A 26,332-nucleotide genomic window follows, 5' to 3' on the forward strand; every position below is an offset into this window, starting at 1 on the left:
GGCCTTGTAATTAGAAATAGCTCCCTTGCATGTGCAGATTTAATTGCAAGCTCATATTAAACTTCTCGGGCAGTTTCTAACTAATTATATCAATTTCACCTTGCTCCACATCTTTGAAAGGATTCCAAGGGGCAAGCAGGACTGTTGGCTATCTTTTAATAAGGATCCTCCAGAGTCTTTGTTTCTGTTGTTCAGAAGGCCATGCTTGGGTAGGTGATCCATGAATGCAGCCTTGAACTAGGCATATTTAATCTCCCGCTATTAGTTGTTTTTACAGGGGTTCTCAGCTGAAATCTCTTGGTGCTGGGTGATGCTAAAAATAGATGCACCCTTTACACTCTAACATATGGTGCCATGCTCTTTCAAGATTAGCTGTGGCAGAAATGATCCTAAAACAGGTTCAAATGGTGCCACAGGACTCTGAATCATAGCTGGGAATGTATCTAATAATCTGTTGTTCTGCAGAAATGCATCCTGGTTTGGTCCCTATCTGTAGAGAAATGCGTTGTCAGTGACATCTCCCCTTTGCTCCACTGTATCCAAAAATGTCCTTTGAACTGATAAAGGACAATACTTTCTACCTTATTTACAAAAGTGGGAGCTTTCTATTGGCTCAGTTTGTGATGACCTAAAGGTGCTTCAGAATTAAGAGAATTATAACATAAGCTCGCAGCAGTTAAAAATAATCAGTGTAAAGCAAGTGGCTTTAGGCTTGTTTGTTTTTTGGGTCAGAATGATCGGTAATTTGTCAGCTGCCCCACAGAAGTAATGGTATTAGGCTCAATGGGAATTCAGTCAGCATTGAATACTTAGGATTTATGGTGGCGGCATGTGCGTGAAACAAAGTGAAGATTATATTGGAGTTTTAAGTCAATTGCGCAAATGCATAATGCAGCATGCTGTTACAAAGAATTTACCACTGATAGCGTCTTTTGCAATTTAGCCTTGAATTAATAAAACATTACAGCACAGCTGTGGGGCTGCCTTTCTACAGAGCAGCTGAGGAAGGTTTGCAAAACAATAACAGAAGGACATTGGGAGGTAATTTTACCTAGTTGTATTTTATCTGAGACAGCGAGTGTTTCGGTTGTCTTGGGATCACGGACATTCTGGTTTATTATGTTGTCCTTTTCGTTTGGGAACCTGTTTTTATGATTCAGTTGTTTCTTTGATAATGGCTGTGAACCTACCTAATAAAATAAAATTGGGATCCAATAAAAGTTGATGATGATGGGGATCCAAAGAGCCACAGACAATATGCATCTCAGTGGCTGTCCCTTCCCAGTACAGCAACCGGAAAGTTTGCTCCTGGAACCTGTGAACATTTTCAGGGCAAAAACAGTGCCTTCAAAGGGATGAAAAGAGTCCAGTAACCTCCTCCTTCCTGCCTTCTAGCTGTTCTACTGCAGAGCAACACGGTTCCCTTCTGAAATACAGCAGATTGCCACAGTCAAGTTCTTAAACGGCTTAAGGACAAACACCATTTGGGTGAGAGTCAGCCACTTATGTTTGTTCTCGAGGTATACATAAAAAAACAAGATCAGTTTTCTTTGAATCTGAGTATACTGAAGCTGAAAAATATTGGTATTCCCAATATCCCTGAATACTGGTATGGTATTCAGTTTCAGTTTTTTTCCAGGAATCTAAATATATTCAGCTCCATTATAGCCTATGGAGAAGTTATCCAGGGGTCTGGGGGGTATTATTAAGATAGAGGCACCAAATTTGCAGCAGAGCTGCCCTTGCCTCTCCAGAGAAGATCCCATGAGTTTCAAAAAGATTGGGTCAGGAAGCCCAACTCTATGGGCTTTAAAGAATGCATCCCCATCTATTCTCCATTGTTTCCAATGGGAGAAAAAAACAGCCTTTCCCCCCTTCCGGGCAAAAGCAAAGAGGCATGACTGCAGCAAGCGCAGGTCAATGCTTCCCATCCCAAGAACCAGCACAAGCCCAACAGAACCAAAGCAGAACCCAGGAATCCCAGCAGAACCACAAGCCAATGTGGCAAGCCCAACAGAACTAATATCAAAACAGAGAATCCCAGCGCGCGCGCGCACGCACACACACACACACACACAAAATCAAGCAACAGGGCACTCTGGCAGTGTTAGCCCAACAGAACGAATTTCAAACCTCCCCTCCTAGAAAGAAGGTGTGATTGGCCAAGGCAGTTTGCCTGATTACTCCTAAGTCTATGATTGGCTGGGAGAAATGCTGTTCCCTGAGGAATGGCATGATATATTTAAAAAAAAGAAAAGGTAAGGCTATTTTACCTTTCCTGGTTGTTAATTCACAATGTTAAAAGATCTGGGAGTTGTTCCAGGAAGACTTTGACTGCCTCAGATATAGCCAGTCTGATCTGATGCTGGGCAAGTTGGATGGCTTCAAGGGTCAGCAATGTCTGATTGCATGCCCCTAGTCTATATGAAGTCAGTGAGGACAAGGAAAGCCAATCGCTGTGCTCTCACATTGAATGAGTGAGGATGAAATTGCACCATGACTCTCTGCATTGTCATGATGCACCATGGGAGTTTCAGCACAGCCAAATAGGAAGTGTCAGTTTGCTGGGCCGTTTAAGCCCCCCGAATTAAATAATGTCAGAAAGGGAGTGCTTTTATTTGTCAAAAATATTGTGACCTCCCCCCTTTTAGTACAGCTGTACGATTTTCTGGTGACTCTATCCATTAATTCTGCAGCAGCAATTTTCAAATACAGAAAGTTGATTCCTTGGGTTTCAAGACCCTTGTGGAGTTATAGTCATAGTGGTCAGTGGGTCGTAGGGAGGAGGAGGAATGATGCAAAATCCCCCTTCTTGCATCTTCCATCAGCAGAAAGGGCAAATGCCCCGCACCAGAGGCCTCCAGCCCTGTCGTGGGCTCTGTCCCACCCCCACCCCCAAGCAGGAACTTACCTGGCCCACCTGGGTCGGGGCGAAGAGGGGGAGAGCAGTCCGACACCCAGCCCCTGCAGTTAGCAGTGGCACTGGGAGGGAAAGAGAGAGAGAGACGGTCGAGCTGGGGTCCAAGATGCTGGCTGCAGGGGCGATGCGGACAGCGAGGGAGATGGCTGCGGAGCCAGCAGCGGCAGCCCAGGCCTCAGGCATATCAGCAGCGTGCACTGCAGACGTCATCAGAGGGGCGCAGCTGGGAGCCCCCCCCCCCGACTCATTGACAAGCCGAGGGGATGGACCGAGAGGTGGGCTTGGGCTGGGCCCACCAGAGGGCCAGGCGGCGTGTGCAGCCAGGCAGGCAAGGGGATCTTCCAGAGAGGGGAGGCTGGGAGTGCGCAAGCGGCACCGCCCCAATTAGAAGCAGAAGACAGGTGCTGGGAGGAAAGGGATAAAGGGTGAGCAACATCAGCGGCCAAGGAGGAAAGGGATGGCAAGGTGCCAAGCAAAGTTGCTGAGCGTCTTTGCCAGAGGGAGTGTTGAAGGGGTGAGCGGTCCCAAAACTCCATGTCTGAGGCCTTGCTGAAGCCACCTGAGGGAGGGCTGGGCTTAGACCCGAGTAGCTGCGCCGCTCTGGACCCTCCAACAGCAGGCGGGGCCCCACAGCAGATATAGTGATTTCATCCCATTACCTTCCTCACTTCAGCCCACTCACCTGCATGGCTGTTAGTCCACATGGGTCCCATGACCCCAGGAATCAGGTATGGGATGATTCCTAACCATCAACACCTTCTGCTGGATTCAGCATGTTATCTGCATTGGTTACAAGTGAAATGAATGATTTAGAAATGGTATTCATGATGGTTAAACTGCCCTAAACTCAAGTAAAACAAAATAGCTTGTAGATTGTACATGGCATTATGAAAATGTTGAAAAATTGTGCTTGCTTGACACCCCCCCCCCCAAAAAAAAAGAAACATCTGAACTGGCTGTCTTTCTTTCTGCCTATATATTGTAGTTTAGATCAAGGTAGAGAAGGCAATTAAATGCCTAAGCAACCATATGTTTCTTCCTCTCCTTTTCATTTGGCAAATAAACCAATCACATTTTAAAATGGTTGACGTACTTTCCAAATGGTTATTGGTTTGCTTCTGATGAGGCAAGAGGGTTTTTGTGTGAATGGTAATCTGTGTAAGGGATGCTCTACCTTTTTGGTCCTCACAGACGTCTTGGCCATACTGAAGTAATGATTTACATTAACCAGGATATTGTTCACCAAATTCCACATCAGTCAACAAACTTGCATCAAAACACAGCACTTGTCTTTTACAGCAGGTGTAAAATCTGTGCATAAGCTCATAATATTCTTGATTTAAATTATGAATAGAAAATGATTTGCAGGTGTAAGAGAGAGTCGCTTTGAAATACAGAGGTGGGTAAATCCATATATTAAGCCCATTGTTTTAGGATTTCACTGCCACGTGTTAAAGTCTATCTTATAATGTTCCTGACCAGATAACTCTTTTTTGCTTAGTAGTATTGATGTCTATTAAATATTATCAATATGTTCCTGTTATAGTGGTATGTATTGAATTCCTGTGATATTAATTTCCGGCATAGTGCCGAATTGGGGAGTGTCTTGGAGCCGGCTACTTACTGCAGCCCCCCAACCCTGGCCATTCTTGGCATGCAATAACCACGCCATGATCCTAATACTATGATGACCTTAGCATACAATTAAAGATGCGGAGACAGTAGCTGGAATGGAAATGGCCACAACTTTATTGGTTACAGCATCAGGCATTGGCGTTGCATAGGGGCTGGATCCAAGGCATCGGCCCGACCCGCCTGCCGACCTATGCATTCTACTCTCAGCCCACCTGCTGGGAGTAGCCTGAGATGGCAGTATGTGGGACCCACTTGGACGGAAGCCTGCTGTGTGGGTCCCCTGCCACTTGGCGGGAGGCCACCACCCAGACAGCCCCTGACTGGGCATGTCCCATCCTGACAGCCCTCGACTGGGCATGTCCCTGTTCCAGGCCTCCCCCAAAACCCCTTATTGGGGTCCCCGGAGTATGGGAAAGGGGGCATGCAGGCCACCTTTACCCCCAAAATGGATCTGGCCCCATGCCAAAACCACCAAAAGTTGTGATGAATTAGCACGAAGTTGACATAACGACTAAACAGCCCAAGTATAGGTAGGGAAGGCGGGACAAATTAGGAAGCAGGTTCAGCTGGGCAAGGGGGATGGCTTCTTAAATACCTAGCTGGAGGAGCTGAGTGCAAAAGCTCAGGTTGGAGCCTGCCTGCTGGCCCTGTTCCTATTGAGCCAGGGCCTGATTGGTCCATTTGAAATATAGAGCGGGCCAGGTAGGTATGCAGCAGGGCAGGAAAAGTTCCAGCTAGTTAAAGAATCTATGGCTCTTTCTCCAGCTTCACATGAACCATGAAGCTGCCTTATAATGAATCAGACCTTTGGTCCATCAAAGTCAGTATTGTCTACTCAGACTGGCAGTGGCGCTCCAGGGTCTCAGGCAGAGGTCTTTCGCGTCACATACTTGCCTAATCCCTTTAACTTCTGCATGCCAAGCAGATGCACTACCACTGAGCCACGGCCCCTCTCCTGCTTTCAAACCAGCAGCCATTTTGTGGCAGCATGCTGGCAGCCCAGCTGAGTCCCTGCCCCACCAGACAAGTCCTGAACCTTGTGCCAGCTCCCAACCCCTCCCCAGCACGTGCCAGAAAGCTGGGCTTATAGGTAAGTCTAAGCCTTGCTTACAAATTTTAAAGAATCGCATGCATACCTGTCAGGTAGTAATTCAAGTGCTACATCATAATTGGACTGTGTGCTTGGATGCTCCTAAAAGATGAACAAACTCCCATAGGAAGCCAGAGGGTTTTCTAAGGAAATCAAATCAGAACAAGTAGTGAAGAAAAATTTACATCCATTTCATTCTTTTAAAACCTTTGAGAGAGAACATAAGCACTGTGCTAGAAAATATATACATCCTAAGAAAGGCATGTAATGGAGGCAGGTGTTGGATGGCCATTGTTGGAATAGAGAGTTCTCTAAGTATAGCAATCATTTCTTCTTTTGAAAAAAAAAGGAGTATCTAATTTAGTAACTGGAGCGGTCGAATATCTGGAGTTCTCCACTATTTAAGAAGTGTAACTTCTGAATTATTACTTTCAGCATGAAATATCTGTTAAATGGATCAGACATCGAAGTGTTTAACATAACTGGAGGGCCTTTCATGTGAAAGTATGAAATTCCCTTTTCATATTTGATTTTTCTGAAGAGCCTGTCTTTATACGCTGCCAGCCTACTCTATGTATACTTTGGGAATGATACTCATCCATTTTTTGAATGAGACATAAAATGGAGGCTCTTAACACTTCTGGTCATTAAAGGTCCAATAGAACTTAGATCCAATTTCAGCCTTGGTAATTACTTTGTCTGCTTTCTTCACAATTTCTGTATTTACTTTTCCTCTTAAACTGTTGTATATGGCTGCTGGCACAGAATGATAGAAACAATTTCACCCCAGAGGTAGCTGCATTTCCGTCATTGTTGAATGATTGGTTCTTATTCTGAATCCACTTACAGTACTTTAATGGGAAAGGAGCTCCACTAAATTCAATGTGAAATATTATCACACCAGTTCTAAATGTGTTTGCTTAGAACAGCATGTCACTGATTTCAGTGAAGGCTTTTTTTTTCTTTTTTGAGAGCCAGCGTGATGTAGTAGTTAAGAGCGGTGGACTCTAACCTGGAGATTAGATTCGGGTTTGATACCCCACTCCTCCGCATGAGCAGCAGACTCTAATCTGGTGATCCTGGGTTGGTTTCCCCAGTCTGACACATGAAGCCAGCTGGGTGACCTTGGGCTTCTCACAGTTCTCTCGGAAGTCTCTCAGCCCCGCCTACCTCACAAGGTGTTGGTTGTGGGGAGAGGAAGGGAAGGAGATTGCAAGTTGGTTTGATTCTCCTTAAAAAGATAACATCGGCATATAAAACCAACTCTTCTTCTTCTTTGGTATTAATATTATCATTAATACATGTAGTATCATCAATACATGTAGTGTTCACCAATGACTGCTACCCTTTCAAGCAGTAATAAATGCACACTTCCAAAATTTAGCTCTGTTCTGCTGTACTGCTGGGGAAAATGAAACTTGTTTTGGTCAAAAACTAACAAGGAATCCATGTAAACAAGGAATTCATTTGTTAACCAGAAGATGAGCACAAAGTGTTTTGCACTTTATCAAACTGTTTATTCATACATGGAAGAGTTTTTTTCTCTCTCCTGTTGTTACCTTTGTATAAAGCATTCTGGGGAAGGCACTTAAATGACCTTTATTTTTGAAGAACTGTGATTGGGACTTAGGTCTCAGACTGTGCTGATATCGCTGGTTAAATCTGAGCCTGTCATTACTTCCTTCAGATTTGGTGCAGGGCAAATAATAGCATAGTCCTCTGTTGCTGTATTAGCATCCAGTGTTTAATAACAGCTGCCCAGGAGGTGAAGTTAGTAATTTTGGCTAAACTGAGACATCACAAATGCTGATCTCTCTCTGTCATGATTTTGGGATTGAGAACATGCCAGAAACTTACATATTATGTTCTCCCTTTACCCTGCAGATTCTCTTTCTATTGTTAGCATTTTGAAATTATACCTGAAATAGGTAAACTGTGTTTACTGCTATCCAGGAATGCCTCCAGAATATACTTTGCCAACTCACTTCAGACAATTGTTTCTAATCATAATTTGGAGACAATTCCTGGTTAGTTTTAGCCATAGTTTTCTGATTATACCTTGTTTGTTTGTTTGTTTTAAAAATGGAGCTGTTACCAGACAGTTTACATGATCACAAATTGTCTGACCTGGAAATATTTTCATTAAAAGAACAAAAAACAAAACTCATCCAATGTTCCACGCTTGAAGTAAAAGTGAAATTAATAGTATACAGGCTGAATACTCCTAAATCTCCATGGACTAAAATTGGAGGATAATAAATTGATTGCATCTTTTTAATTCTTCATTAAACCTTCCTTGCTGTCTTATATCTCTTATGTAGCAGAAGACACCTTCCTGAGAATTATTTACATGCTCAGCATTGACAGAATTTTTTACCTTGGATTGTTTTAAAATCCAGCAGCTCGGTGATACTAATGAAGGCAGAAGCTGAAGCATCTAATTAAATAATTTCAAGCTTATCTCTGTTTTGGTTGTCTTTTAAATCTATAATTGTTGTGACTGCTTTTACTAAGGATTTTGGCATCAGTTAAATGCAGCATTGTTTACTTGGTTTTCAGATCATTTATTTTTATTCTATTACTGCTTCAGCTTGTATCCCCCTCTATCTCATAGACTCAAGGCAAATTACAACATAAGAAATACACAAGAGTTAAGGCATCAGTCTTGACCCTGTGGTGCTTTGCCTATGTGGATGTCTGCAGTACTGCTGGGGAAAACGAGACAGATCTTCACTTGTGATAGTGCTGGTTTACACATTACATCCTCCAGGCTCCCATAAAGTCTTTGGATCACACATGCACTAGAAGTTTTGTGCTTCTCAGGTGCCTATAGACTTGATTAGTATCAAGGTGTGCATGAATTAGACCTCACCTAGAGTATTGTGTTCAGTTTTGGGCACCACAGTTTAAGAAGAATGTAAACAAGCTGGAACGTGTCCAGAGGAGGGCAACAAAGATGGTGAGGGGTCTGGAGACCAAGTCCTATGAGGACGGTATCACTTGACAAAGTGGCAGTGATCCTAAGCACCTTTGGAAAAAGCTGTGAGACCTAGGGTTCAATTAAATCACAGATAGCTTTATTGAGAAGCATGGTTCAGAAATACAAGCAGTAAAAATAATATCAGGAACACGTTGCCATAATGATGTTAGTATTGTGTGCACATTGCATATTGTGTATTACTTTAAAAAGGAGGCAAGGTGCCCTAGAACTTAGAGCATGAGGTAAAACTGATAGCATGTGGCTACCAATTTGAACAGGTTCTGCGAAGAGATATGGAATCCTCAGGCAGGGGTTCCAAACATCTGGGCAACCAATAATCCAAAAGAGTAAATCAAGGGGGAAAGCAAGATGCACATGGCACCTCAGCATGTGGCAGCTTAAACCACTGCATAAGCTCTAAGTGTTTGGAGTAGTTGTAAAGTGTGCTATGGATACAGATTCTGGCTCTAGTTTAGAAGCTGGGTTTGAATGGTAGACAATTTAATTGTCCTCAACTTTGTGAAAGGGCAGGAAATCCAGATGGATTGATATGATGACTGGTAGAAAGTGAGAAAGGAAAACATAACAGGTCCTGGGAACATATCTTGATAAGAGTAGGGAGTAGGCGTGTTAGAGGAAGGTGTGTTTCCACAGTGAGGGGAAAAAAGTATTTGATCCCCTGCTAAATTTGCCGTTTGCCCTCTGACGAAGAAATGACCAGTCCATAATTTTAATGGTAGGTTTATTGTAGCTCTGAGAGACAGAATAACAACAGGAAAAACCCAGAAACCCAGAAGACAAAAGTCAGAGATTGATGTGCATTATAATGAGTGAAATAAGTATTTGATCCCCTATCAACCATACAGATTAGGGTTAGGGTTAGGGTTCTGCTGTCGACAGAAGCAATCAATCCATCAGATTCTTAAACTAGCCACCATGACCAAGATCAAAGAGCTGTCCAAGGATGTCAGGGACAAGATTGTAGACCTGCACAAGGCTGGACTGGGCTACAAGACTATTGCCAAACAGCTTGGTGAGAAGGTGACAACCCTAACCCTAACTGTCAACCTCCCTCAGTCTGGGGCTCCATGCAAGATCTCATCTCGTAGAGTTGCAATGATCATGAGAACGGTGATGAAGCAGCCCAGAACTACACGGGGGGAACTTGTCAATGATCTCAGGGCAGCTGGGACCATAGTCACCATGAAAACAGTTGGTAACACACTACACCATGAAGGACTGAGATCTTGCAGAGCCCACAAGGTCCCCTTGCTCAAGACAGCACATGTACAGGCCCGTCTGCAGTTTGCCAATGCACAGCTGAATGACCCAGAGAAGAACTGGGTGAAAGTGTTGTGGTCAGATGAGACCAAAATCGAGCTCTTTGGCATCAACTCAACTCGCCGTGTTTGGAGGAGGAGGAATACTGCCTAAGAACCCCAAGAACACCATCCCCACTGTCAAACATGGAGGGGGACATATTATGCTTTTGGGGTGTTTTTCTGCTAAGGGGACAGGACACCTTCACCGCGTCGAAGGGACGATGGAGGGGACCATGTATCGTCAAATCTTGGGTGAGCACCTCCTTCCCTCAGCCAGGGCATTGAAAATGGTAGGGCTGTCAAAAAAAAAAATTCGGTACAGTTCGGATTCGGCCGAATTTGACCCTTGTGGGTTCGGTACCTGCCGAAGTCCGAACTCCCCCGCTTCGGATCCCCGGTAATTTGGGGGGATCCGGAGTTCGGGGGAAAATTCGGCCCCAGCGCGCCTTCAGAGGGATTCCCTGAAGGCACGCGGGGGCCCTTTAAACTGATCTGAGCCTCCCAGCTGGGAGGCGCAGGTCAGTTTAAAGGGCAGCCCGCGCCTCTCCAGCGGAGCCCGCTGAAGGGGGGCGGGCTGCCCTTTAAACTCATCTGCGCCTCCCGGCCGGGAGGCTCAGATCAGTTTAAAGGGCAGCCCGAGCTGAAGGGGGGCGGGCTGCCCTTTAAACTCATCTGCGCCTCCCAGCTGGGAGGCGCAGATGAGTTTAAATGACAGCCCGCGCCTCTCCAGCGGAGCCCGCTGAAGGGGGGCGGGCTGCCCTTTAAACTCATCTGTGCCTCCCGGCCGGGAGGCGCAGATGAGTTTAAATGACAGCCCGCCCCCCTTCAGGGGAGCCCGCTGAAAGGCGCGGGCTGCCCTTTAAACTGATCTGAGCCTCCCGGCCGGGAGGCATAGATGAATTTAAAGGGCAGCCCGCCCCCCTTCAGCGGGCTCCGCTGGAGAGGCTCGGGCTGCCCTTTAAACTGATCTGAGCCTCCCAGCTGGGAGGCGCAGGTCAGTTTAAAGGGCAGCCCGCACCTCTCCAGCGGAGCCCGCTGAAGGGGGGGCGGGCTGCCCTTTAAACTGACCTGCGCCTCCCAGCTGGGAGGCTCAGATCAGTTTAAAGGGCAGCCCGCGCCTTTCAGCGGGCTCCCCTGAAGGGGGGCCGAATTTGCCGAATTTATTCGCGAACTCCCGAACTCGCTGAATTCGCCCCCCCCGGTTGCCCCCCAGTTTTGAGTTCGGATCCGTCCGAACAGAAAATCACCGAATCAGGGGAAATTCGGTTGATTTTCAGTTCGGACCGAACCGAATTGACAGCCCTAGAAAATGGGTCGAGGATGGGTATTCCAGCATGACAATGACCCAAAACACACGGCCAAGGCAACAAAGGAGTGGTTCAAGAAGAAGCACATTAAGGTCCTGGAGTGGCCTAGCCAGTCTCCAGACCTTAATCCCATCGAAAATCTGTGGAGGGAGCTGAAGGTTCGAGTAGCTACACATCAGCCTCGAAATCTTATTGACTTGGAGAGGATCTGCAAAGAGGAGTGGGACAAAATACCTCCTGAGATGTGTGCAAACCTGGTGGCCACCTACAAGAAACGTCTGACCTCTGTAATTGCCAACAAGGGTTTTGCCACCAAGTACTAAGTCATCTTTTGCAAAGGGATCAAATACTTATTTCACTCATTATAATGCACATCAATCTCTGACTTTTGTCTTCTGGGTTTCTGGGGTTTTTCCTGTTGTTATTCTGCCTCTCATAACTACAATAAACGTACCATTAAAATTATGGACTGGTCATTTCTTCGTCAGAGGGCAAATGGGCAAATTCAGCAGGGGATCAAATACTTTTCCCCCTCACTCTATCTAAACAAACAAGAGTTGTTAGGAGTATTCAATTTTCCAGTTCATGTAAGGGGAAAACATTTTAGTAGAAGATGCTAGCAAAGAACACTAACTACACGTTAGCAAGAATGTTAATACAGTAAGACTTTGTATGTCAAAAGGCATATTGACTGATTACAGAAAAGTTATGATTGATGGTGTAAAAGCTGTATCGGGGGGCCTAGATACTTCTGTGGCTGCCTTTGTTTTTGAATAAGAATCATGAAATCAGGATGGGGTGGTTTTTGCCACTTCTCCGCTGACTTCCGCTGTAGCCTGGAACGGTGTTTACTGGGTCAGATAAAAGCTGGTCTGCGCACTCAGATAGGGGAGGGGAGAAAGAGGCCAACAAATGTATTTAATTCATTTGGAGCCTTCCTTTCTCTCCAATGGGGACCCAAAGGCACTTGCATCGTTCTCCTTTCCATTTCATCCTCCCCTGTGAGGTAGGTTAGGCTGACAATGTGCGACTGGCCCTAGGCCACCCAGTGAGCTTCCATGGCACAAGTGGGGATTCAAACCCAGGTCTCCCAGAATACTAGTCCAACAGTCTTAAGCACCACACAACACTGGCTCTCAAATAGAGAGACTTGGAAAGAATCATGCAAAACAATCATTTAACTATAACTTGTGAAACCCATTTTGGGCTTGCAGACAATCATTCAAATTGTGATTTGCCACAACAAATGCTGTTTTAATCAGTCAGGGACAAGGCTAGTGAGAGGTGATGAAAGAGGTTTCTATTTTGAGCTGCTCTAAACGGGCCTGGGAGTGCATGAAAGGCAGAGCCAAGAAACCAGCCAACATGCCAACATTTGTTTATCATGTGAAAGCATAGTGAAGACTAACTGTGGTTAATAAACTGACTCCCAACTATGGATTAAGATTAGGGTTGCCAACCTCCAGGTAGTAGCAGGAGATCTCCTGCTATTACAACTGATCTCCAGCTGATAGAGATAGGTTCACCTGAAGAAAATGGCTGCTTTGGCAATTGGACTCTATGGCATTGAAGTCCCTCCCCAAACGCTGCCTTCCTCAGGCTCCACCCCCAAAACCTTCCACTGGTGGCGAAGAGGGACCTGGCAACCCTAATTAAGATCCTGGTTTGACAGAGGCTAACTGACCATAGTTCATCAAGTAACCTGCATTAGCCTGATCATGCTGACCACAGTTTGTTTCATATCACGTCTTGACTGAGCCTATATTTTCTTTTCATTGTATAGCAGTAAAATGATTCTATTATTTTTTGCTCCAGACTTTCCTAGCCTCTGTAAGTAAGGCCATTCTTATTAAAGAAATTGGATTTTACAGCATAGAAGACAATATAATAATGGCTTATCCATTGCAACAGGAAGAGTCATTGTTCTCTGAAGTGGCGGAGGGGGGGAGGATTTAATTTGTCAATGTGTAGCAATTAATGAACGGGACTTGTAATGTTTAAGCAGTTAGGATTTGATAACTGTGTATTGAATCTATATCTGCAAGCATTTGAATTAAAATGTCACAATATTTATCTTGTATTAATCCTTAATTTCATTATTTGGGTCTTTCTCCTGTGTGTATATTTTATTATTTTGTTTGTATGTTGAAAGCGTGTTTAGCCCATTTTGGATTCTGTTTAGTATTTACTAGAGATTGTTTTAGAATTTTTAATCTGTATAGCCATTCGCAGGAAGCTTATGGATTGATACTGGCATTGTTATGTACAGGTGTAGAGAAAGGGGACAGTGACTTTTAAGTCTGAAAGCTCCAAACAGGAGACCCAGTTGAAGGTTTGTGCTTCTTCAGGGTGCCAGGAAGAGTTCAGAGAAGGTTCAGTTCAGTTCTTGACTTGTTAATGAGATAAATATTACTGTGTGGTTTGCTGCTCTTCTTAAAATTCATTAACTGTACCCTGGGACACAGAGGCTTTAAAAAGGCAGCTAGTTCCTGATTATGTGTGCCCCAAAGATATTAAGAATCTTTGGGGTATGTGAAACACATTGTTTCGGTCTCGCATAGATATTGTGCTATTCAGGCACACAAGATAACAATTGCATTTCCTCTCTAAGAAAATAAAGCTCAGAGTTCATCTCCTCAAAGGCTGTTTTGATCTTCAGCTGAAAACAAGATTATTGTCTGTTTCCCAGCCTCCCTGAGGTCAGCCACTGAGATTTCCCCATCTGTCTTGAGAGCATGTTATAGAGAAATGAAGGAAATAGGACAGTTTGTGTCATGGGGCTTATGATTAAAAACATTTATATCAGAAGCGAGTGCCACAAAACATAAATAATGTTACTCATTGGTATTTAGCTCTGCCTATAAATATTCATCTTCAAATATGGGCTATTTTATGTCAAAGAAGCATGTGCGCATGTGTGTATGCTGAGATCTAATGAACCATGGAAGGAATACAGTGAGTCCCATATCATAATACAAGCTGCTTTTTAACTCCCGCCACCTAATTTCATGTTGCCATGTAGTACAGAGAATAGAGAGGAGCTACTGTTAAGAAAATTGTTAGCCTAAAGACAGACAGACAGACAAAAACTGCAGTGAATGCTGTATCAGCTCTATTCTGGTCTGTTTATAACAGACCTAGAGACGTAAAAGCCCTGGAGGGTGGAGTGGAGATGTCTCCTTTCCCCAAAGATTCTTTTTCAGTTTTTAAAATGGAAAGATTGGAAACTGGGGAGGGGCACCGGAAAAAAACTCCTATGAAATATTTTCTCTTTTGGAATGAGTAGAATACTTTTGAAGACAAGGTTTTACTTCTTCTTTGGTTGGGAAACCAGTCATGCTGTGGCTGGCAGTGTGAGACGGAAGCACTGCAATGTTGTCTCAGGGGCTAGACAGACAAGTGAGTCAGAAGAGACAAAAATGACAGACCGCTGCTGGTCTATCTGGTGTGTTAGAGCCAGACATTAACTGATGTGCTACAGTCTGAGCGACTTGGTTTACAGTAAACAAAGGAGCTCTTATCTAAATGTCAACTCTCTCAAGTTGGACAGCTCCTCCTACTTGAGATTATTAATTTCCGTAACTCTCAAGTTTTCCTTAGCTGCCTCCTGAGAGCTAGCTCAGGAAGTACACAGTTCCCTGGAGTCTAGGAGTTCTGCATGCAGATGTGGAACAAGGAGAGCCATCACCTTCAGATGGGATAATCAAAGAGCCAGCTTTATTTTATTGTACATTGATAAAAAGGGGAAAGTGCAGCACCCACAGGTGTCCTAGTAGGGTACCCCTACTGCCACAGGGACAGACCAGCTCACTGCTTTGTCCCCTTCAGGAGGAGGAGGAGAAGGAAGAGGAAGAGGAGGAAGAAGAGTTGGCTTTCATATGTTGACTTTCTCTGCCACTTAAGGAAGAATCAAACCAGCTTACAATCACCTTCCCTTCCCCTCCCCACAACAGACACCCTGTGAGGTAGGTGGGGCTGAGAGAGTGTGACTAGCCCAAGGTCACCTAGCTGGCTTCATGTGGAGGAGTGGAGAACCAAACCCAGTTCTCCAGATCAGAGTCCACCACTCCAAACCACTGCTCTTAACCACTACACCATGCTGGTGAGGGGTGTGTTGGAAAGGGTGAGCGGTTGAATTGGTTGGGACTTCCCCCCCCAAGAATGAATGAAAGCTCCTGAATTTTAGTTTTTTTAAAAAAAAAGGTGACAGGGAGCCATTCCTCTACCTGCCCCCCATGTAGCACCTTGCTCTGCTGCTCCCAGTGCTGTATACAAAGGCACACATTATCAGGTTGGCTGGCTGTCCTTCTCTACCAGCTGCAGCAAATCCCACCGCATCCCCCACATCTATACAGAGGTAGGGGGTTCCAGGAACACACCATGGCATGGCTCTGCCTGACCTGCAACCGATGTCTAGCTTTTTTCCTTATTTTCTTAACTGAAGCTGTATCCTTGCAGCTGTTGCTGTTGTGTGAGCTTCATGGGGTCTGAGGAGATACGAGAGGGTATAAACATTTTAAAGAAATGAAATAAACAAATAAATATTTTAAAGAAATGTAATAAATGAACACACACATTTTGACTAAAGAATTAAAACTTGTGAAAATTTGACTTAACTATGGTCTGAGGCCTAGAAATTGTATGTGGAAGAACAGAATTTAACTTTCTGAATGCTTCCATTTATTGTTAGACCACCTCCCAGAAGTGGAGGTGAACTGAAGAATCAAAACGGCCGTCTGGTTTGATGATATACCGGCTTGATGGTCTGATGACCTACTGATCTCCCTGTGGAAGGAAATACAGAGTCACATATTTATATCAAGCACAGAACCATAAGGGACTGTTGAAATTTGCATTTTGTGAAACTTACCTTGCATTTTGTACGTTGTGATACTTACCTGGGTGCTGTGATACTTACCTTGGCATCTCAGCTGTAAGTCAGTCATGCTGTATATGTCTCATTTGTAATCGTCATGGCTTATATTGTTATAAGTCGATAAATTGCAGCACTTCAGATCTATACCTACGGTTGCATTTATTTTGGAGAGATATTTTGTATGTAGCACATTTAGCTGTGAGTTGTGCATTGGTCAATTGGCTGTGTCAGACTTCAGCAGTAACCTCGTTGCACACAGTGGTGCCTACTTTTTCAACCTCCAGGTACTAGCTGGAGATCTCCAGCTATTACAACTGATCTCCAGCTGAAAGAGATCATTTCACCTGGAGAAAATGGCCGCTTTGGTGATTGGATATGCCATCGAAGTCCCTCCCCTCCTTAAACCCCACCCTCTTCAGGCTCCTCCCCAAAAATCTCCCACCGTTGGCGAAGGGACCTGGCAACCCTAGTTTAACCATCTTGTAATCTCTAATTTTCCATGTTCAGTTAACTGTCCCTTATATTTGGTTATGGAGTAGAAACATAATGTAGGACAAAACTCAGTTTTGTAAAATGACCTGAAAGATCATCCTTGCATCCTCCTTGTCATGCAAGTCTTCAGTTAAAGTGTGTTAAATTAAAGCAATTTGTGACTTCTGCAATAGAGTACAGCTAAATAAACCCCAGGAGCAACAATAGTACTCAAGGAGTCATTTCCTTGCGTAGGGGCGGGTAGTATGTGACCTTAATTCATGCAAACGTTTAGTTCTTCAGCATAAACACATTTCTAGTAAAATGCTTCACAACTGAAAGGCAATGATTATCCTTCTTTATGCCAAAGAAAAACTTCAATAATGTATTCATGTGTATGGGACATATGAGTTATTAGTCTTTCATACACTTCAAGGAATCATGACTGCCTTTCATAGCTGATTTGACACAGTTTATGGGAGAGGATAATGTCTGTGAGCGTTGGGAGAAAAGAAGTACATCCAATTTTTAAAAAATGATTAAAATATGCCTATATGACAGTGAAGGCTCTATTTATTGCCGGAACACATTTATAAAGGAAATGCAGATAGTTTGCAGTGAATTTGCATGCATTTCTTGGTTTTAAAACATACGTATCAGTTCCCAACAATTCCATATTTGCTTTAAAAATTGTGTCAGCATTGTATTTTACATGCAAGTAATTAATGACATTTTTTAAAGAACCCTTTATTGTCCTAGGTCACTCAATGAAGGAACCAGCTTGCATTTAACCAAAGGCCATATTAAAACCAGATGTATGGATTTTTAGCTCTTGTTTAGACAAGGAAATAAACAGTGATTGAGCAATCTGAAAGCCAGAAATATAGGGAAGCAGTTGCTTGTCTTGACTGAAAGATCATGGAAGGTGTTTCTGTGGACCAGATTCAGAGGTCTTTCAGCTAAACATGCCAAACAATGAGTCCAGAGACCCAAAATAGAGCAGCCGTGGAGACACATAAAGGACAAATGCGTAATAGATTAATATGGCCTCTGATAGATTGGAAAAAGTGTAATTAATATCGATATCATACGTATTAGGGCTCAGGTGTGAAGCATCCATAAATGGCAAAAATGTCCAGCTGAATACAGAAGTGAGATGGAGTGTGTTGGTTGGAGTCCAAAGAAAGTCATACATATGAAAAAATTGTAATTGCTATTTTGTCTTGTATATTCTTGGAATGTGTTAACACAGTATTCATTTTTTTAGAAGATACATGAAAATTTTGTATGGTTAAAGGTATAATTATTTAGCCAAACATGTGAGTGAAATCAAGTGGGACAGCTAACTGTTGTTGGAAGATAAAAACAAGGGCTGTACAAAAAAAAGGGGGGGAGGCAAAATTTTGGGTTCAGATTTAATGGGCTCGTTTTTTTTTTGGTAAACCCAGAATAAGCAGACTACCCATACTGGTAAATGGATATTTTGTTTTATTTCTGGGTTTCCCCAAATAATTCAGGCCCATTATAGCGTATGGAATTTATCTTCAAGGCTCCAGGGGGGCGGTATATTTCGAGCTAGAGTCATCAAATTTGCTGGGTTGCTGCAAGGGCCTCTCCTTAGATGGACACTGATGTTTGGTGAAGTTTGGATAGGTGGTCCAATTTTATGAGCCCGCAAAGGGGTCACCCCCATCCTCCAGGCATTTGTGAGAGGCTAGAGCTGAGCTGTCAATTGGTTTTCAGGTTCAGAAGGTCAGCATTGCAGAGGACTGACCAAAAAAGCCGATTGGCAGGCTGGCACCTCAACGTCTGTGGGCTCCGTTCATACCTGGGTTGCATAGCATGATGTCCATGCAAATTAGCTTCCACACTGAGGGAAACAACTTAAATGCAAGAAAAATAAAGCATCATGTGAACTGCTTTATTATAGTCATCAAAATTTGATTTCAAGAGATGGTCATGTGCGAGGAAACGAAGCCACTACTCGGGGCAACCTTCAGTTTGAGAGCAGGTATTCATTGAATGATGAGGGTGCCTTCCCTTGCTACATTTAGGATGGCATGTAAGTTAGTCCTATTCCAGAAGTGGAAATATTTCCAGCAAATTTGGCTGTGTGTTTGCTGACCTTGTGTGTTTTAACCCTTGTGTATTTAAAATCATAAAGCTTACAAATTGGTCAATTATGCATTTTTATCTGTTTTAATTTTGTTAATTGTACTATTCTTCATGTTCTTGCAACTTGATTGCTACCTTGCTTGCTATCTTGAGGCCAAGAAGATAAAGTGTGTGTGGTGTAGTGGTTAGAGTACTGGAGTAGGATCTGGGAGACCCAGGTTTGAATCTCCACACTACCATGGAAGCTCGATGGGTGATCTTGGGCCAGTCATACATTCGCAACTTTGCTAAACAGGGTTATTAGGATAAAATGGGGAGGAGGAGAACAATGTAAACTGCTTTGCTCCCCGTTGGAGAGGAAGTCAGGGTATTAATGAAGTAAGGAAGTAAATAGACACCTAAGACTTCTTAAGTATATGTGTACATCTGAGTCAGGCCTGATCAGAGTCATATGGAACAAGTCTTCATGTATATGCTACAATGCAGCATCCCACAGGTACCCTAAATACACATCCATATCAAGCCGTGCTTAGTATCCTTAGAGATCTCTTGTCCTGAAGGAATCTGAAAGAAATTCCTTGAGAGATGGCAACAGCTGATATTCCCAGTGGGTAAAGCAATCTAATCCAGCCCATTCTTGTTGTTACCTATGAGAGCCCTGCAACAATCTTTTTCATTTTAGCAGCTAATGTTTCTTCTAGTTATTACCCTCTACCTGTACTTGATTCTACCATCTTTGCTTTGCATGTTCTACCCTACCAAGATATTAAGATCTCATACAGGACATGGAACCATTTTAACATAAAGATGTCATATTCTTATTTGTGCAAGTGGAGTAGCATAATCAATTTTCATGTGCTGGGTGATTGTGTCACTTTTTCAATAGGACATTCCAATATTCATATTGACTGATTTTGACAAATGTTGATCGGCAAGGCAGTAAGGTGCTACATTGCAATCTATGTTATAGCATCAATGTTTATATTCAGAGTGACGTATGGCAAATCATGGAAATGTGCCGGGGATGAGGATACTGGGGCCTTACATGCTGCAAGATAGGATGTGATGTACTGCAATTCCATTCCCTCCATCTTTGACATTCTCTCTAAGTGAATGATGATTTTATCCAGTTAGGGACTACTTTCCATTCTATGATAAGGGGTATGTGGTGGACTAACGTCTTATCCCACTGAGTTCTAGCAAGCATAAAATTCCACAGCTGGCCACATACATGTTCCTGTGTCTAGAGTTGTAACCAGGGTGGGGCAAGATTGTGCACTGCTCCATCTGGAGCAGTTGTATACCCCAAGACTATTTAGAAGGAAAACGGGCTTTTTAATTTGTGACATAGCAACTATCATTAAAAGAATGAGAGGGTTTTTTGTTTGTTTGTTTGTTTGTTTAGAACAGGGCAATTTCTGGTTGAATTCTGCACCTTAATAAAATATCATATTAAGGATGTTTAAGACACTGGACTGCACTAAAAGGTATATCGTCAGATACTTATGAAATGATAAGCCTAGTACCTAAAGATGTTGCAGCTACTGTAGTGGTTTTGATAAAAAGATAACATTTACTTCTGTTTGCAAGGTAGAAAGCATAATTGCTTTCACTCTCCAGTTCTACAGAGTAAAATTTCTGTCCATTTGTGCCCTAGTGTGCTGGATCTGAATCCGTAAAGTCTGCAGCCTTCACCTTATGACCTCTTGTGATTGCTTTAAGAAATTATTTAGCTGAAACCCCGATGCCCTGTCCTTAGAAGGTCAAAACCTCTGTCATTGAACTGGCAGATAGGAAGACAGCCTTAGATTTCAGGGCTTCCAGTTGTGAATTGTCTGGCTATGATTCTCTCCATGTATTCATTACTGCTGTAAAATTATAGGCACTGGTGGAATGGAGGTGATTAACAGAATACAATAGAATCCTATAAATAAGTATATTGATTTGTGGAATGAAAAATAAGGAAGATGGCACTGGTGCCCAACAACTGTGATGATACATAGTAACAGGTACTGTGCATTCTTGTTAACATATGGGGCACTTTACAGTCAGCATCCTTGTCAGATGAAGATTTCTTAATTCAGACATCTTTCCTTAGTCTGGAAAATTTGTCACTGGAAAATGCCATTCACCCCCACCCCCGACAACTATGTCAATTGTAATATTATATATAGCTATGTGAAATGCATCTAAATTTGACTTCTAGTACAGGTGAGGGATAATCCCTGTATCTAGTCCCTATCATTAGCCTGGCCATATGTCTATGCTGTGCGTGTTCCCCCCCCCCCATTAAACAACATAAGTTCACGATCTTTCTGTCACTCTCTTCTTTTTTTGTTGGCTAAATTTAAAAGTATAACTCATTTCTGATGGGAAGTGCAAGTGCACCAATAACTACTTCCACGGGATGCTTTTGAGAGAAGAGGACAGTAAAAAACAAACATATCCCATGCGCAAGCGTGTGATTTTTTAAAATTCTGTAGTCTTTTCCCCTTAGCATTATTTTCCAAAATATAAACCATAAAATACAAAACCTCAGAAAGACCTGCCTGAAAATTATACTATGAATACTTCACCAAATATGTTAAATAGCTCCACAAGGGGAACCTGTTGGTGTTACTTACATGCAATGATTCACAAAACTAGCCTCATTATCTGGCTGCTAATCAGCATATGGTGTTGGGAGCCTTTAGGTTGAATATATTCCCTTGGACAGGTGGACCATATCTAGATTAAATGCAGCATTTGTTTGCCAAGCAAATATTTGCTTATTTTATTCATGCATATGACCAGCGGTGTGCACTGTATGAAAGAGAAGAGCTTTCAAAAGACAGAGACTTTTACATTCCAACGGGCATTTTGGTTGAGTAATATCTTAAATATCTATTTGATTGTTCAAATCAAAGGTTTGTACCCCCGGTAAGAAACTCAACCCATATTGCATTTACCAGCAAAGAAAACAAATTGCTTGTCCATTTATTAAACATCAATGAATTTTCAGAGAAAAGTCATTTTGATATCAAGATATGTTAATCATTACTAGGCCTTCCCTAAGAAGCTTGAACTCCTTCTTTCTTTTTGCCATGGACTGGAAGTAGGGTTGCCAACTGCCAGGTAGTAGCAGGAGATCTCCTGCTAATACAACTGATCTCCAGCCGATAGAGATCAGGTCACCTGAAGAAAAATGGCCGCTTTGGCAATTGAACTCTATTGAAGTCCCTCCCCTCCCCAAACCCCACCCTCCTTAGGCTCTGCCCCAAAAATCTCCTGCCGGTGGCTAAGAGGGACCTGGCAACCCTAACTGGAAGAGATCCTTGAAGAACTGAGCACCACCAGTCCGGTCATAATAAATAGCAGCAGAGAATAGTTTTGTCTTCTATGCCACCAGGTCCAGGGAGTATTTAGAAAAACCCAAGTTACCTTTTAGTATTCATCAGGATGTCATGTGTAGAGAGTTTTATTCTACTTTTTCCTTTGCGAGTTGTTGTCTCCATTATCTCCTCCCCATATGCAAATAATCTCAATACTAACCACACATGCACTTTTATAACTGTTATAGGGAACATTTCACATTCATTCTTTCATCATTTTAAATTTAAATATAAACCAAAGCTAACATGGGTTTTCTGCCATTATAGAACTCAATATTAATTTTCAGGGTCTAATTGTACTTTAAGAGCCCCGTGGCGCAGAGTAGTAAGCTGCAGTACTGCAATTGAAGATCTGCTCACGACCTGAGTTCGATCCCAACAGAAGTCGGTTTCAGGTAGCCGACTCAAGGTTGACTCAGCCTTCCATCCTTCCAAGGTTGGTAAAACGAGTACCCAGCTTGCTGGGGGTAAAGGGAAGATGACTGGAGAAAGCACTGGCAAACCACCCCACAAACAAAGTCTGCCTAGAAAATGTCAGGATGTGATGTCACCCCATGGCTCAGGAATGACCCGGTGCTTGCACAGGGGACCTTTACCTTTTTTAATTGTACTTTAATAGAAAGTACAAAAGCACATGCCTTTAAAAATATGTTATAGCTGAAGTAATGCTTACAGAATATGAAGAAATCATTTTCCTATAATATAGAGACATATAACTGGTCTTTTTTTTTTTTTTTTTTTACAACATATTCTGCTGCATCTTTTCCTTGTAGAGCACAAGAGGTGGGTTCTTTTTTCCAAGAATGGATGTTACAACATATCAAGAATGGAAATAGCACCTGTTATATACAAGTCTGAGTACAAATTTCTCTAGAATAGTTAAATGTTGGTTCATGATATTCTTTCCATCTTTGATCCTTGCATGGTTAAGGATGTTTACCTGTATATGCCTTGGGTTGCCAACCTCCAGGTGGTTACTGGTGATCTCCTGCTGCTATTACAACTGATCTCCAGGTGACAGAGATCAGTTTCCCTGGAAAAAATGGCCACTTTGGCAATTGGACTCTATGGCATTGAATTCCCTCCCTTCTCCAAACCCTGCCCTCCTCAGGTCCACCCCAAAAATCTCTAGGTATTTCCCAACCTGGAGCTGGCAACCCTATATATGCCCTAAGAGTTTCCAATTCTACAGAGCATGGCAGTCAATTGTTAATTCAAGATCCTCTTGCACAATAATAATCAAAACTGGCTCAAAATTTAAAGTCAGCTGTATTCAGTGTGCTCAAGAAGTTTGAGATCAGATTGACAAGGAGAGGGTCACAGATAATAAAACGAAGGATATCAGTTCCACTACAGCCAGTAACACAGGGTCACCATGTATGAAAAGCCACAGCATGGAGGCCTTGTTGTGCCAAAGGTTGTGGTTCCTTTATAGTAAACTATTTCTGTGCTGTGTATGACATTTGAAATTGTGGGGGGGGGGAGGTAGGATTGCCAACCTCCAGGTGGTACGGAGGCTCACGCACTGTTAACCAATCTACATTCAGCAGTACTCTGTCTTATAAATGAAATTTATTTACAAACAACTTAGCATTACCTCATGCTGTTGATAAGAAAATAGTCAATCACAAGAAACAAAACACTAGAAACAAATCTTTTTATCTTATACAATAAGCATCAACATAACATCCAAAAAAATGAAAAAGAATTGCAATTCATACGCAATGCAAATGAACGTCCATGGAGTCAATTCTCAACATACATTTGCGTTTGCACCCAATTTTAACCGCGAAGGTTCTGAATAAGATGGACGAAAGGTTCCTGTTTAGAAGGTAGGTGCAAATGAGTTCAGAGGAGAGCCCGAAGGCAAGGTTATTCACCCACAAGTTCTTGTGGTCCCCCACTTGTCACTTCATAATATTTAATTGAAAGCACAAAATGATATTTCACCATATTGTCAACATTTCATTGGCCTTGTTTAATCTGAAATTTGGTAAGTTGAACTTAAACTATTCTGAATTTAAAAAGCAATTGAAAGTTCCTAAATCTAAATTATAAAATTATAAGAAAATGTAAACAATAAGCTAAACAGTGGATGTTTCCCAGCTGGTTATTGGCACACACAAAAATTTCCAGGGTCCTTCTGGAAATGATAAATACTGCTTCAGTTTAAAACCAGCAACCAGCACCGTGGGCCATTGTTTTGAGTGTCAAAAGCATGATCTCTGATGTAGCACTAAGTCAATTATACAATTCTGCTTTTCTTATATTCATTGCTATGAAATGGTAAATAAGGAAACAAAAAGCCATGAAAGAGATTATTACATAGGATGATTCTGAAACTAAATTGCCACGAATGCTAACTTATATAAGTGTCTTTTTGTATACAGCCAAAGAAAAGGTTTGGCAAAACTTGTTGTGATAACAAAACAGAGCAGGGGAAAACATTGCATGCCACTTTGGTTCTCTGTTCAGGGGAAAGATTTATTTTATTTTAGTTTGATTTGATTTCTATCCTGCCCCCTCTCCTGCTGCAGTAGGGCTTGTGGTGGCTAACACCATATAACATATATGATTAAAATCCAATAAATATATAAATACATAAAATTAACATCAGATTAAAATAAATATACTAAATGGGGTATACATGAATAAATAAATAATAAATTGTGTTCTGAGTAAATATATTTTTAATTCAAGATGTTCTTTTACCCTTTGGAAATGAAAAATGAATATTTTTTCTCCACTTGACATTTTAATATATTTGTTTAATCCTGCTATACTAGATGAAGTTGGCAGTTGCATCTTAGTGATAGGCTTACAAAGTCACTGTGTACATAAAACTAACTTTTTAATGCACAGATATTACTCCTGCTTTAAGTGAACTGCCTAAACCATTGTATACTAGAATTTTAGAAGGAGAGAAAGTATGTGACATTAGTGTTCCATGCTGTAAAGTTTATTACTGCTGCATTGAAAGAGCTGTGTATCCCTTCTTCACAAGATATGGCATGTACAGAGTAAGCATGTCATTATTCTTTATATTTTGATTTGTGGTATGTAACAGAGTCAAAAAGTTACCATTAAAACCTATGTGTGATATAGCATAAGTTAATGCTATGACCACATATGATAACACAGAGTTAAAAGACTGTCACATATAACACAGCTTGTTCATCCTTCTTGCATCAGAAGTCGATCTATGCCAAATACAGTTTTGATTTTGGGATCCAAACATGCTTTGTTTGTGAGACAATATTTTAATAGAGAAGATTAATGTAATTTTCATTTTTTTTAGTGATGTCCTTATGAGAAAGGACATGTGTTTTCTTGATTAGTGGTCCATTCAATCAGGTTTTACATAGTAAAGGCAATGACATCGCAATGCTAAGTAGGCAGTCAGTTTCGGCCAGATGATGATGATGCCACCAAAGACAAATGGAAGCAATTGTGAGTGAAAACATGTGAGATCAATGTGAGTTAGGATTGCCAGGTCCCTCTTCACCAATGGTGGGAAGTTTTGGGGGTAGAGCCTGAGGAGGGTGGGGTTTGAGGGGGGAGGGACTTCAATGCCATAGAGTCCAATTGCCAAAGTGGCCATTTTCTCCAGGTGAACTGATCCCTATCAACTGGAGATCAGTTGTAATAGCAGGAGATCTCCAGCTGCTACCTGAAGGTTGGCAAAACTAATGTGAATGAATATACAAACCTTTTTCAAGGAAAGCTGAAAATCATTTGAAAGGGGAAGTGGTTTAGGCAGGGCTGAAAATGGTTCTTGTAGGTTATCTGGGCTGTGTAACCGTGGTCTTGGTATTTTCTTTCCTGACGTTTCGCCAGCAGCTGTGGCAGGCATCTTCAGAGGAGTAACACTGAAGGACAGTGTCTCTCAGTGTCAAGTGTGTAGGAAGAGTAATATATAGTCAGAAAGGGGTTTGAGCTGAATCAAAGCTAATCTGCATGGCTATTGGATTTCATACATTAACAGATCACTTCAGGATACAATGGTTCCATATTAACATACCACACCCTCATTAGCACATTATCTTGATACTTACAGGACAATGGTTAGCACATTACCTTTGTTACTTTTTGCAGGACAATGACTCAGCTCAAACCCCTTTCTGACTATATATTACTCTTCCTACACACTTGACACTGAGAGACACTGTCCTTCAGTGTAACTCCTCTGAAGATGCCTGCCACAGCTGTTGGCGAAACGTCATGAAAGAAAATACCAAGACCACG

At 42.3% G+C, this 26,332-nt stretch overlaps 1 protein-coding gene across 1 annotated transcript in view; it reads left to right on the forward strand.

Moving 5' to 3' along the window:
• NELL1 (neural EGFL like 1) overlaps window positions 1-26,332 on the forward strand; it is a 560,206-nt gene that overhangs the window by 457,507 nt on the left and 76,367 nt on the right. The window lies entirely within an intron of this gene.

The sequence above is a fragment of the Euleptes europaea genome, chromosome 6 (assembly GCF_029931775.1).
Source record: "Euleptes europaea isolate rEulEur1 chromosome 6, rEulEur1.hap1, whole genome shotgun sequence".
Taxonomy (NCBI): domain Eukaryota; kingdom Metazoa; phylum Chordata; class Lepidosauria; order Squamata; family Sphaerodactylidae; genus Euleptes; species Euleptes europaea.